Here is a 13,872-nt window from a genome sequence, read left to right on the forward strand (position 1 = left end):
ATGCCGCAGCAGACAGTAGTGGCCATTCGAAAATGTTTTTAATTACAATCATTAGAATGAAATTGATCGTGAACCGAGACACGAAAATGAAATTAAGAAAATGCAGACGTGTCGAGACCACAAAACTGCACCTTTCTCCTCCCTCCCTCCCCCCCTGTATTATTACGTGGGGGGGGTGGGCCGCCACCCTCCGCCACCCTCTGTTGTCTCGTGTTATTTATTTTATAGAACTGTTTTTTTTTTCTATTTTTAATTTTCTTTATTCCATTTTCATGTCCTCCCCTTCCCTTCCCCCTCACAGAAACAGAAAATGCATTTTAAAAATAAACGCAAAAGTTGAAATTATCTTTTGGTTGCTGGGGGGATGGATGGATGGAGGGGAGGGGGAGCTCAAAGTCCTTGGGGGAGCCGGCCATTAAAAAGGGGGGAATGCCATACGATTCTCTAAAAATATTGTTAAGGGGGCTAAGAGTGAAAAGGAGGGCAAAGGTTAAAGGACTTTGTACCTCAGATATAGGAAGTATAGTTCGTAAAAATTTATTATTTTAGGAGTTAGTTAAGATCTATTTCAAGATCTAAAGGTTAAAGGGCATTACCTCTCATATAAGAAGTAAAACATATATTTTTTTAAGGTCTATGTGGGAGTTATTATTCTATCTATTAAGGATCTATGTAGGAAGTAAAAGTTAATGGGTTTTGAAGAATACCTTATTGAACCATTTATTATTTAAAAATTTATTTATTTATTATTTACTTCTATTCTATAAGATCTATTTAAAGATCTAAAGGTTGAAGTTTCACTTTATGTCTCACATAAGAAGTCTACCTTTTAAAAAATGTATTATTTAAGATCTATATAGGATCTATTGACAAAATAAGGACTTTAAAGTATACCTTATAAATGAATTATTTAAAATCTATTAAAGAATTAAAGTTTAAGGACTTGAAAGTACACAATTTGTGCCTTATAAAAAATGAATTATTTAAAATCTCTTAAAGATATATTTAATTTCAATTTAATTATTTTTGTAGAAGCTATTTAAAATCTATTTAAGTTCTAGGCAAGAAAAATCTATTAAAATCTATGTAAAAAAATGACTCAATCTTCGAATTTCGAATTTATTTATTTCTCTTTCGCCATTGATTATTTTTTATTTTATTTTAAAATCTCTGTAAAAAATGACTCAATCTTGAGGAATTCCGCTCTGACTAATCAAGAATTAAAGTTTTCTTGGCTCACAAACACCTCAGTCATTGATTGATTATAATTTTGGAGGTATTTTGATCCGATGACATCAGTATCAGATCTCTTTTGGAAACCCTTTCGTATCACTAGGTGATCAAGTTTACAAATCATATGGATGGTAATTTAATATTTTTACTTATTTCTCAATAACGAATTTATGAAAAGGGAAATATTTAATGGTAATGTGCATTGTTTCCCCCCCCCTATACATTTTTTATTTTATTTTTGCATAAACGAGTTGAGTTTCAGAGTTGAGTGCTATGTAAAAATCCCTTTAACATTTTATTTATTTATTTATTTATTTATGTGAGAGAAGAGCAGTAGCCAGACAACCCTCGGAACCCCTTGGCAACAACCCGTTTCTATTTCTTTCTATCCGATTCCCAAAAAAAAAAAAAAAAAAAAAAAAAATCAAATCTTGTGATCTGTCATTACAAGCGAACCATAAGATACTAGATACTAGATGGGAATGGGGAATTGGGATGAATCTTTTTGTGTTGTTTACGTTTTATGTAGATTTATTTTCGCCTTGCAACTTAAACGCACAGACATTTAAATTTAGACGCGGCGATCATCTAATGGCCTCGTCCGCGCACAGCTGTCTGTCCATCTCGCTCTTGGGTGTTTCTTGGTGTGTATGTGTGTGTGTGTGTTTGGATGCTCTAGTGTGGTGTGATGTGGTGTCTGATCGTCTGCCCTGCAACTTAGACACTTTAATTAATTTTTATGTTGGTTTTAAAGATTATTTTTTTTAAATAATTTGTGCTAGAAAGAGTCTTTTTTAAGAGACTGTTTTTAAAAGGTATTTTAAAAAATTATTTTGATAAAATTTGATAAAAGAGTGTAAGTTTTTTTTAAGAGATATAGAGATTCTTGAAATTCTAATCTTTAAAAAATAATAAATTAATAAATAAAAAGCCCTCTTAACCCTCTATTGCTTGACCAGAAATGGTAATAAAGAAAAAACTTGAAAGACATTTCAAAAATAGTTTTTCAAAATTCAAAATTTCATCCTAAAAATAGTCTAAAGGTAAAAACTGATTAAAATCTTATTAGAAAATGTATCTTTTTATCTTAAAAAAATTATAAAATTTATCCCATGATTGAAAGTAAGAAGCCATAGAGGTAGAGGGTTAATAATTAGATAATTAATAGTTAAAAAGAGATTTTTTAGAGATATAAAGGTTCTTAGATTCACACCTTTTAAAATCACAAAAAAATAAATATATACAAAATAATAATAAATACAAATTATTTATTAATAATAAATAATAAAAATAAATAAAAGTTTCTTAAGATCTATTATATTTTTGAAAAATTTTGAAATTTCAAAAATAGTAACAAATTAAATTTATTTATTAATAATAAATAATAAAAATAAATAAAAAGTTTCTTAAAATTTATTAATTTTTTGAAAGTTTTTAAGCAACTCTCTCTTGGATTTTTTAAGTGTAAGATAATCTAAGGCCTGCTCTCATGTATCCCCTAGCCTTGTCCCCCTTGTCCGCCTTGCCTCCCCTCTCTACCCCCCTTCCTCTATCTCCCTCCGTGTGTCACCCAACTGTCTCGCCAAAATGCCATCGCTGCAATCATTCCCAGCCGCTATTGTTGTTGTTGTTGTTGTTGATTCTGATGCTGATTCTGATGCCGTTTGATTCTCCTCTTCATGTGGCATAAAAAGTGTGATCGATGTAAATCTTGTGGCTCAGCTGTCGCCAGTCGCCAGTTGCCATTTGCCTCGCCAGTCGACTCGCCAGTCTGCTGATCTTCAGAATTTTTATTTTTAAACATACCCCGCCCCACCAGAGATGATGGGAAATGGCTAAAAGAGAATAAGAATAGGGGGGAGGAGGAAAGATAAATGAAACACCTCAGTATTACCTCACCCTCCCCACCACCCCAAGCAGCTCTAATCAGATTTGCGGAAGCAAACAACTGTAAGTCCGGACTTTGAAACACTCCGGCTTCTTCTCTCCGCCGGATACAAGAGTCCACTGCGGTTGACTTATGCGTGCATGTGCATGTGCATGTCCATGCGTGCTGTGCTGTTGTTGTGCGTGCTCTTTGGCGCGTTGAACTACTTTACGGATTTACCTTGTTTCCCCGTCGCAGATGGAGCATGCCACATGCCACATGCCACATGCCACACAGAGTAGGGGTGCGAGATACATTGGGAAAACTATCAGATACATTTTTTTGAAAACTACGCATCTTAAAATGTATCTTAAAAGTATAAAATATCTTTAAGTATCCCAAAATCTCATAAATATTTTAAAGCTATCCATTAAAAGTTACTTAATTTTTTGTATTGTTTGTATTCATTTTTAGTACCTTGTTTATTATTTTTTTTTTAATCTTCTGTTTTTTTTTGTTTTAATCTTATTTTTTTTTTAAATCCTATTGTTTTTTTTGAATCTTATTTATGTTTTATTCTTATTTTTCTCTTATTTATTTTTTATCTTATTTATTTTAATTTTTTTTTTTCTTTCTTTATTTATTTTATTATTTTTTCTATTTTTCCGCCCCTAGCTGCTACTGCTTGCTACATTTGTATTTTATTTTTTTTTATTTTTTGTTGTGTTTTACTTATTTTTTTTTTTGTTATTACGTATTGTAAAAATTTAAAGCGTCTCTGTTTGTGTCGTTTTTTGTATTTTTTTTTGTTTTTATTTATTTTCTATTTGTGTGACCGCTGCCGCCTATTTGTTGTCTAATTTATTTCTGTTTCTACGCCGTTGTCCCCAGATTGAAAAACAAATTACCATAAATGTCATTTTGTAATTGTGATGCATTAATTGTATTACAAATATTGTTGTAAAAAAAAAGGGGAAAAAAGTGTAAGATAATGAGAGATTACGTTTCGGATGTTATTATATTTCTAGTTCCTAGGGCAGGCATTTAATATTTTAATCAGTAGAGGCGCTGCAGTGATTCTAGAAGGGAAGCTGCCGCATATTGTACGGCTGGGAGGCTGGAAATGGGAGGTTACATTCTAAAAGCAAAAGAATAAAAAGAGAAAATGCTTCTAGAGTCTAGACTCTACAGAGTAAGAGACCATCTTCCGCATAAACTACCAAAGGGCGCTGTCGCATATTGTACGGCTGAAATAAAAGGGAAATAGATTCTAAACTAAAGAGCATAATGGCATAAAAAATAATGAATTAAAACTGAACTGAACTGAATGAATTAAAACATCTCCCGCCGAAGCTACCAAAGGGCGCTGTCGCATATTGTACGGCTGAAATGAAAGGGAAATAGATCCTAAAATAAAAAAAAATTAAAAGAGAAAATGCTGCAATGGTTCTAGAATCTAGACTGCATAGTAAGAGTCCATCTCCCGCATAAACTAGCAAAGGGCGCTGTCGCATATTCTACGGCTGGAAAAGTGGTAATAGATTCTAAAATAAATAGCAAAATAGCCCAAAAAATAATGAATTAAAAGTTACAATCATTTAGTTTACTAATATACTTTTATCAGTCGCTTGATTTAAGCCAAAATAATTAAATATTAATTATTATGTTGAAAAATTGTAAATAAATAATTATGTTATTGATGTTGAGTTATGTGTTAGTGAGTGGTTAGTTGTTGTTCTTCTGTTGTGCCCCGTGTGTTCACTCAACTTTCGTCTGTCTGTCAGTCTGTCTGCGTTGTTGTCTCGTCTCGAGTCGCTTGGCTGTTGTATTACTGGTTGTTGTTGTTGTTGTTCTTGTTCAAGTAGTTTTAACAAAAGTTGTAGTTGTTGTTGCCGACACCGGTGTTTTTTTATGTTTTTTTTTTTTTTTTGCCTGGAACTCTGAAACTGGAACTGGAGCTTCGAGATTCGAACTTGGAGAGACAGACAGACAGACAGAGGTCTCAAGAGACTGGAAACTGGAACTGTTGTGTTGTGTGGTGTTGTTGGGTAGCTATTTCAAAACCGCTCTCGTTTCATTGTTATTCTTGTTGTTGTTGTTACTTGGGCATGAGCAAGACATAAAAAAAAATCAGACAGAAGAGTGAGAGAGAAGATCTAGAAGAAAAAGAAAACAATATTGTGTCTTGTTTATTGCTTTATTTGCGGCGTTTTGCTCTTGATTAGGAGGTTCTTTTGTGCCAGGCACTTTGCTTTTGTTGTTTTTTTTATACATATATTCCCTTTCTTGCCACTGGCGCTTTGGTCAGTCTCTGTATCTGTATCTGTAGTATGTATTTGTATCTGTAAATGTATCTGTAAGTTTGTAGCATTAACGCGGGCATAAGGTAAATGTGAAAACAATTTAAGCGGAACTTAATAGCTTAACAACTATTTTAACTTAACTGCTGTTGTTATTGTTCTTGTTCTTTCTATTGTTGTTATGTATTTTTGAGGCTTGAGGAAAAAAATAAAAAAAAAATGTATTGCGTTTTATTTTATGCTTTTGAACTGTTACCTCCCTTCCTATCCCGCCCCTCCCCTTCATGTAATACAAGAAGCAACATTTCCAACAACGTAATTTTTTATTATTCGAATAATAAGGTTTCAAAAGTACAATTATACCTTATAGTCTTATTTAAAATTAATAAGTAATTAATGAAATTAAATCAAATTAAATCAAATTAATTGAATAAATCATAAAATGAAAAGAAAACAAAGCACCAGACAAGGAGAAGTGGAGGGAGAAACATCATCTTCCAATCCAATCAGTCTGGCGCCTGTTTTATGAACGGTTCAATAGCAAATGTCAATTTTGACAAGCAGAGCAGAGGCAGAGACAGCGGCAGAGACATCAGCAGAGACAGCGGCAGAGACTCGCACGAGCCAGAATCTTCTCAGCTGATAGCATCCCCATATTAAGAAGAATAAAATTATAAGAAATAGGGGGGGATATAATATTTCGTTTCTATTAATTAGCTTGACTTTTAGCCTCAATGATTAAATGATATCATAGACATAGGTCTATGGCTCGTAAATAAAATATGAATGGGGGAGTAGTAGAAACCAAACTCTGTTCCCATTTCAATATTTTTTTAGAGGGTAGATAAGCACTGTGATAAGCTTCTAGCATATCTAACCCAATTTCCTCTCTGTCTATAAGGTAAAAATACAGTGAACTCTACCACTAACTGTACCATCCAACAAGTATCTCAAAAATCACAAATAGACGGGCCTACAAGTGCTTGTAGGGGTGTAGTACTGTACTTATGAGTGTATCCGGGTCCCTGGGCCTGTGAATGAATTTTCAAAATTTTTACTCTGCCCCCCTTTCCAGTCTCTTGGTGGTTTATGACTCTGGCCATGTGTGTGCGTACAAATTTCATTGATAACTTCACAAAAATTCCAAATCAAACAACTCACACAGATATAAATACAGCTAAAGATACAGATACAAATACAGCTACAGATACACAGTTATATATACGGGTGAAGTAAAGTATCTTGTGCAATGCATTCCATTCCAGAAACCTAACATTGGGCAATACTATCATAAATTATAAAAACTAACCAACAAAAAAAAAAAATAACAAAAAAATAATAATAAATACTTAGAAAATGAGTAGAAAGAGAGAAAGAGGGGGGAGATAGGGAAAAACCCTTGTCTAGATTAGAGTGGAAAGCTTATCAAATCGGAATTTATATGAACTGTTATTTCTGTTATTGCGGCTGACAATTATTGTTGTTTACTCACTTGCATTCCTCTCTCTCTCCATCTCTCTTCCTCTCTTTTTGAAAGAAAAAGTAAATAATACAACCCACACACAGACACAGACACACACACACACATATATACATAATGAGGGTCGGACACTTGAAAATGTCATTTACACACAGAGAAAAAAAAAAGAGGCGCGCGCGCTAAAAATTTCATTCACTTCCATTCACGTTCTCTGGCATGTGTTGTTGTTGTTGTTTTCGCTTTTTACGCCACTGCATTCATTCACACATATGCGGGAGAGAGGGAGCAGGCGACTCGCCTCGATTGAGCGAGCGAGCGAGAAGTCAGCCCCAATATGCGACCCCAGTGCATGTGCGACAAGGTGAGAGAAGCGAGCAAGCAGTGCAAACAGCGTGTTGGGGATCGACAGCAACGTCGACAGCGCTGCTGCTGGCTGGCGTCGAGCTTGGGTTTGCGTGTTATTAGTTGTTGTTGTTGTATGTGCTTTTTGGGCCACCGTGAGTGGCGGCCCCCATTCATTCAATGGAAACTACGTACATGCAGCTACAGTCGAGTCACAAATATTAGGCATGGTCTATAGAGATCAAAAATATATTTTAAACAAAATATAAGTTAAAAACAGAGAACTTAAATAATAATTATTATGATTTTTATTTTAAAATTATTAATTTTTAACTTTTTGCTTACAAAATAATAAATTTAAATATAAAATATAAACATAAATATAAAATATAAATTAAATTCAAACTGAATATTAGTTAACCAGAGGCCGTAAATAATTATTGTTATGATTTTTATTTTTAAATTTCTTAATTTTTAATTTGTTTTGCTTCGAAAATAATAATAATTTTCTGATTTTTTTTAATAAAACTCATAATAATTAAGATCCCTTGTTAAAACTCTTTTTTAATAAAATAATAAAATGCCCTCTCCTATTATTTTGACCTCTAGTGTGCTTACGTTTTCCAGTTTGTGTATTTAACACGCTGATAAACAAGAAAACCACAAAAATGTGGTATTACCCATAGCAGCGGATTTCAAGCTTAACCGCAAGTCACTATTGACTAAAAAAAAATATATAATAAAAAATAAAAAATAAAAATGAATAAAAAGAGAGAGAAGGATCTGTCAAAAGAGGGTTTCTTGGCCGGAACTACTAGCTCTGTTCAGGCCGCTATAGAGCCAGCCCCCTCTCAAGGTGTTAAACTGGTTAGCATTACCACTTTGACTTCAACTTCAGCTACATCTACAGCAACTACTACAGCTTATATTCCATCCACTTTAATTAATCATTTAATCATTACTTGATTCGGATTGGAGGCATTGCTCAAGCTTTAATTACCAATCATTGGGAAACTCTCAGGTTACATTTCACACGATTTTAATTGCTAGAGGAAACTAGTTTTCATTTGTTTTTTTTTTTTGGTAAAAATATTAAGCTAATTGTATATTAATTAGTTTTAAAAAAAAATTTATAGTCATGTTCCTAGAAAACTATCTAAAACTTGTGCCGAATTCCAATGAAAATACTTTTGTAAACAGAACAGGAATTAAAGTAAGGTATTTAATCGTGTTTTTGAAGCATAAAGACTGCAATTGATCACTTTATTGGTAATAAAAAATAATAATAAATAATAATAATTGTTAAGTTGTATTTTTTAAAAGAGAAAAAAAAACTACAAAAATGTGTCAACATAACAGGAAATGAAAAATAAATTGCAAATGAGTCACTATCGGGGGGCAAACAACAAGCCACAAGCCTGCCAATGAAAGGGATCGTTTGTGGAAGACCTTCTTCTGTTGACACACACACACACACACACACAACACACACACTGTGTGTGCACTTGCAGAGCAGCACACTTGTCACCTGACTGACCGCCAGTTAGATCGCATTATGAGTGCAAATGTCTGTCAATATCAGTCCCGAGTCGAGTCCTTGGCGATAACAGTAGCTTGTTTCCGCTTAAAAATTCCTTTCAAGAAAAAAACAGTTGTTCAAACAGTTGTCTACAATTTATTTTTATTTAATTAATAATTAATACTTATTACTTATACTTATTTATTATTATATTTTTTTATTTCAGATACCATTTGTGGGAAGAATTCTACAAATCTTAAAAAAGAGTTTATGGTGGGTATTACTGCTTATTTTTTTTAGTTATTTATTGTTTCTAGGAATAGTGTTAAAAGTGATTTTTTATTATTTATTGTTTCTAGAAATAGTGTTTAAAGTGATTTTTTATCAATAATTTTTAAAAGAGCGCTAGTGCTTTTTTTTTTATCAATAATTTATTTCTAGAAATATAAATACCAGACTATTTTTAACCACAAAACTCTCTGTTTAGATGAACTTTGAAAGCGTATCATTAATTTTTAGTAGAACAATCGCAGCAGTTAGTAATGTTGTTGCTCTTATCTTGTTATTGTTATTGTGAAATTCAATAATTCATTGAATAAACACAAACTGGAACTGAAATACTAAAAAAAAATTAAGTAAAAAATAACATCATCACGTCAAGGATCGCCCTCTAATCAACGCCATGACGTGTTTGTGAAGTATTTCCGATAAAAAAAAAATAAAAAAAAAAAAAAAAGAAAAACAAAAAAGTAATGCAATAAACAATGTATTTTGATTCGAACGTGACGGCTTATTGGGGATTGTCACAAGGCTGAAGGTACTTTACCCGACCGGCCCATGTGATTGATTGGCCAAAGTCTGGACTGGAGTGAAAGTCACGAGATTCTCTTTTCCGCCGGGAAATGAAAGTATTTTCTGGGATTTAGATACTTACTCACAAGATCTATCTACATCCGATAGGGTATCTATAGTGTGCTAGATCTATTTTAAAAAATCACAATTCCCCTATCGTTATCGCCACAGTCCCCCCAGTCCATGTGTCCAATTGGTGGCAACTGACTCTGCTCACGCACAGAGATCGGTATTTCTTGTTTTTAATCAGGTGGAGGTGCCTCTGGGCTCCGGCTACGACTCCAATTGTTGTTATCGGTTGAGCTTTTTAGTGCGATATGTGTATTTATTGTTGACATGCCCAGCGATCCAACGATTGTCGCATGTTTTATGGCTCGCAGGAGGGGGAGAGCATAGTCTCTTTGAATAAAAATACTATTTTAGGTCTAAATGTCATCGGATATCGCTTTATTATCGAATTAATTCTGTTATCGATGAATTATCAACGAGTTATGGCTCCCTGGAGGGGGAAATCATAGTCTCTTTGAATAAAAATACAATTTTAGGTCTAAATGTCATCGGAAATAGCTTTATTATCGAATTAATTCTGTTATCGATGAGTTATCGATGGTTTTATGGCTCCCTGGAGGGAGAGAGCATAGTTTCTTTGAATAAAAATACTATTTAGATCTAAATGTCATCGGAAATAGTTTCAATATCGAATGAATAATGTTATCGATGAGTTATCGGTATAGCGGGCTCCGTTGTATGGCTCCCTGGAGGGGGAGAGCATAGACTCTTTGAATAAAAATACTATTTAGATCTAAATGTCATCGAATATCGTTTTATTATCGAATTAATTCTGTTATCGATGAGTTATCGACGAGTTATGGCTCCCTGGAGGGGGAAAGCATAGTCTCTTTGAATAAAAATACTATTTTAGGTCTAAATGTCATCGGATATCGCTTTATTATCGAATTAATTCTGTTATCGATGAGTTATCGACGAGTTATGGCTCCGTTTTATGGCTCCCTTGGTGGGGGAGAGCATAGACTCTTTGAATAGAAATACTATTTAGATCTAAATTTTATCTGAAATAGTTTCATGATCGAATGAATTCTGTTATCGATGAGTTATCGGTGTACGTCATGATCGTGGAATTTCCGCTTTGATTCCGTCTTCGTCTTCGGCCCAGTGTGTGTGTGTGTTTGTGTGTGCTTGGAATGTGGAATGCCCCAAAAAAAGCCGCTTACTTTGTATGCTCACGTATCCAAAAGTTAATTTCTTGTAAGACCCAATGGCATTTCATTATTATTTTAACTTTTTTTTTTTTATGGTTTTTTTCGCAGGTGTCTCTTGTAATGGTCTCTTTCGATTCAAGGCCCCATGACAGACAGACAGTTACGTTTTATGTTCAAAATTGGATCTTTCGAAAGGGGTTTTCTTGGGTTTTTGTAGTTTTCTATTTCGTGGTATTTTCTCTCACTCGTCTTAAATATTTTGCGTGTTAATGAAAATTTGATTGGAATTTTTTCTGTCGGTGGTTTTTGTTTGTTTTCGAATTTATTTCAACGATTTTTTTATGAATGAACGTGCAAACAAACAAACCACGCGATACAGAGGCAGTCAGCGATGGGTGAAGAAGTAAAGTGAAGTTAGTTTAGTTTTTTTTTGATGATTTTGATGGTTTTATGGTTTTCTGGTTGAGTTGATGTGGCGCCATTGGAATGCGACCAATCAGCAGTAGTTTATAGTGTTTATAAAGCTATAGAAACTTTATTTTCAAAAGATAAATTTCCTTAGAAAAAATGACATTACTTGTAAAGCTATTTAAATGAGGTACAAATGCATAGAACCTTGAAAGAATCAACACTTTTACGACTCGAATAAGGTCGTTATTATTTTAAGGAAATTATTTTTGTCGTTAAAAGTCCACCCAGTAGATTGTGGAAATTTTATGCCAAGCCCTGATTCTTGGTTGGCAGCTTTTGTTCACAAAGATTACAAAAATGGAGAATGGAAATTCTGCCGACTTGTTTAAGGGGTTAGGTAAGTTTACGCGGCCAAAAAAATTGACTATTTTCAACAATTTTTTTTGTATATAAAGAATGAAACATTATTGCAACTTTTAAGTTTCTTAAATATAAATATTTAAAGAAGAATTTGGGAAATTGTCAGAAAAAAAATATTAAAGTCAGTCATTGTGATGACATTTCCCATGACCCCTAGGAAAAAAGGAGCACAATTCCTGACAAAATCATCTAAAATGAAAAAAACTAAATATTTTCCTTTAGTTTAGGACCTGAAACTAGAAACTGAACGAAGGGGGAAAAAAACAAATAAAAATTGGATTTTTGGGAAACATTTTGGCAAAAAAAAAATTAAAATTTTGGTAAAATTTTTTGAACATTTTTTTTGTTTTAATAGTTTTTATCAACGAAAAAAAAATCCTTCGCTCTCAAGAGAGAATATTCTCAAGATTCTGTAGAATTTTATAAAAAAAAATAACAAAAAAAAATCGTTTTTTTTGAAGCCGCCAAACCCACTTAACCCCTTAAAAGTCTAAAAGTCTAAAACTCTAAAAGTCTGATGAATGGATAGGCTTACACTTGATCCTATTGTATGCTGACTTTTTGCAGAATTCTTTAGAAGTATTTCATCAGGTTGGTTAAGTGGAGTGCCTTATTCCGTCATCTATCATTCTAGGGGGCTGGGCAGGCGGTTCTGGCGGTTCTGGCGGTTCAGGCGCTATCTATCCGGCTAGTAGTCGCATTTAAATGTCATATTTGTTATTTGCGAAAAGCCCACCACTCGGCCAAATAATATTTATCTCGCGTGAGGCGGCGTCACGTTGCTTATCTGGAACTAGCACCTCGCATACACCGATATATATAGTACTACTACTATAGTTACCTCGATCATATCAAGAAAAACACACACACCATCTGAGACTAGTTTTATATAATAATATACATATGTATATAATTGAGAAAAAAAAAAAAAAAGAAAAAACTATAACTATTTTTTTGTCACTAGTCGAAGATGTAGAATTCCGGGAATGAGTTGGCAGATCTACCAGATTAGAGGGCGCCACCGAGCGGAATGTTAGTTGTAAGTCATGATGATGCAGGGACCGGACCGGTTCTACTTCTTTTTTTTTTTTTTTTTTTTTTTTTTTTTTTTTTTTTTACCTCGAATCGTCTTTGCTATCTCTATATGCTATAAGAGAACAATGAAAAACTTAAACATGAAATATCAATTTCTAAATTAAAAGTAATTAAAATTAAGTAAAAAATAGAGGGAAGATATTTGAGAGGAAATATTTACTAATTAATTATGCGAATGAATAGCAGGTGGAAACTGGTCTAGACTGGAGGCCTGTGACAAATCAAAGAGATTGAGATATTATGAATGGGAATCGGCACCTGACGATCGAAATCTCAATCTCGATACCGATCCGATCGATAGAGAACTTGGAATGTTGATCTGATCAGGTTTTTATTTTTATTTATTTATTTTTTATTTTTTTGGATTGGTCATCTCTTGAATCTGAATCTGAATCTGAATCTCCAGCCAGTCTGGCATGATCTGATCTCCACCGCTTATCATAATACGATAATTTTATTGTTTTCCACTTTTTCGGTGGCTTTTGAACAAAAAAAAAAAAGATACATTTTATTTGGAGCATAAGAAATATTTCAATAAAGCCGGAGCTTTTTGTTTTTGTTTGTTATTCCTTGTTGATGTTGTTTTATTGTTGATGTTGTTGCTGTTGTTGCTGTTGCTGTTGCTGTTGGCTCTTAACTGGTCTAGCAACTTTGTCTCGGATTGGAATGTTGTCGGCTTTTGGCTTGAAACTCTCAGGCGAAGTCTCCGGTCTCCGGTCTTCAGTCTTCGGTCTCAGTCTCCGGTCTCTTTTCTACGCTCTTTTCTGCCCGTTATTGCGTCAATGCCGTCGTTAATGTTGTTGTTATTGTTATTATTATGATTATTATTATTTTTATTATTATTATTGTTGATATTGCTCCTTCCACATGACTCAGATCAATGGTGGAAATGTCAGCAATCCTAAAGGGCCAGAGCCAGAGTAGATTTCTTGGCCGTTTTAGCTTCTCTTGTTGTTGTTTTTCTCCACTTTACTCATTATTATTATTTTCGAGTGAGGTGTATTCTGTTTTTTAGAGAAGTTAATCCATTGGTTTTGGAAGCTTTGAACGTCAAAGGTACAGATAATTTCTTATAGCAAGATCTATAAGATACAACTTTCTTATAGCATAGATCGTGCAACATTAGTTACTAC

The 13,872-nt window shown here is 33.5% G+C and overlaps 1 protein-coding gene across 2 annotated transcripts in view; it reads left to right on the forward strand.

The window, feature by feature from the left end:
• Positions 1-13,872, forward strand: part of LOC6500594 (insulin-like receptor) — a 44,457-nt gene that overhangs the window by 16,191 nt on the left and 14,394 nt on the right. For both annotated transcript variants that reach the window (XM_014911155.3, XM_001953498.4), the window contains exon 3: positions 8,968-9,014. The gene's annotated coding sequence lies outside the window, so the exon portion shown is untranslated. The remainder of the gene's footprint in view (positions 1-8,967; positions 9,015-13,872) is intronic.

Source organism: Drosophila ananassae, chromosome 2L (assembly GCF_017639315.1).
Source record: "Drosophila ananassae strain 14024-0371.13 chromosome 2L, ASM1763931v2, whole genome shotgun sequence".
NCBI classification, from domain to species: domain Eukaryota; kingdom Metazoa; phylum Arthropoda; class Insecta; order Diptera; family Drosophilidae; genus Drosophila; species Drosophila ananassae.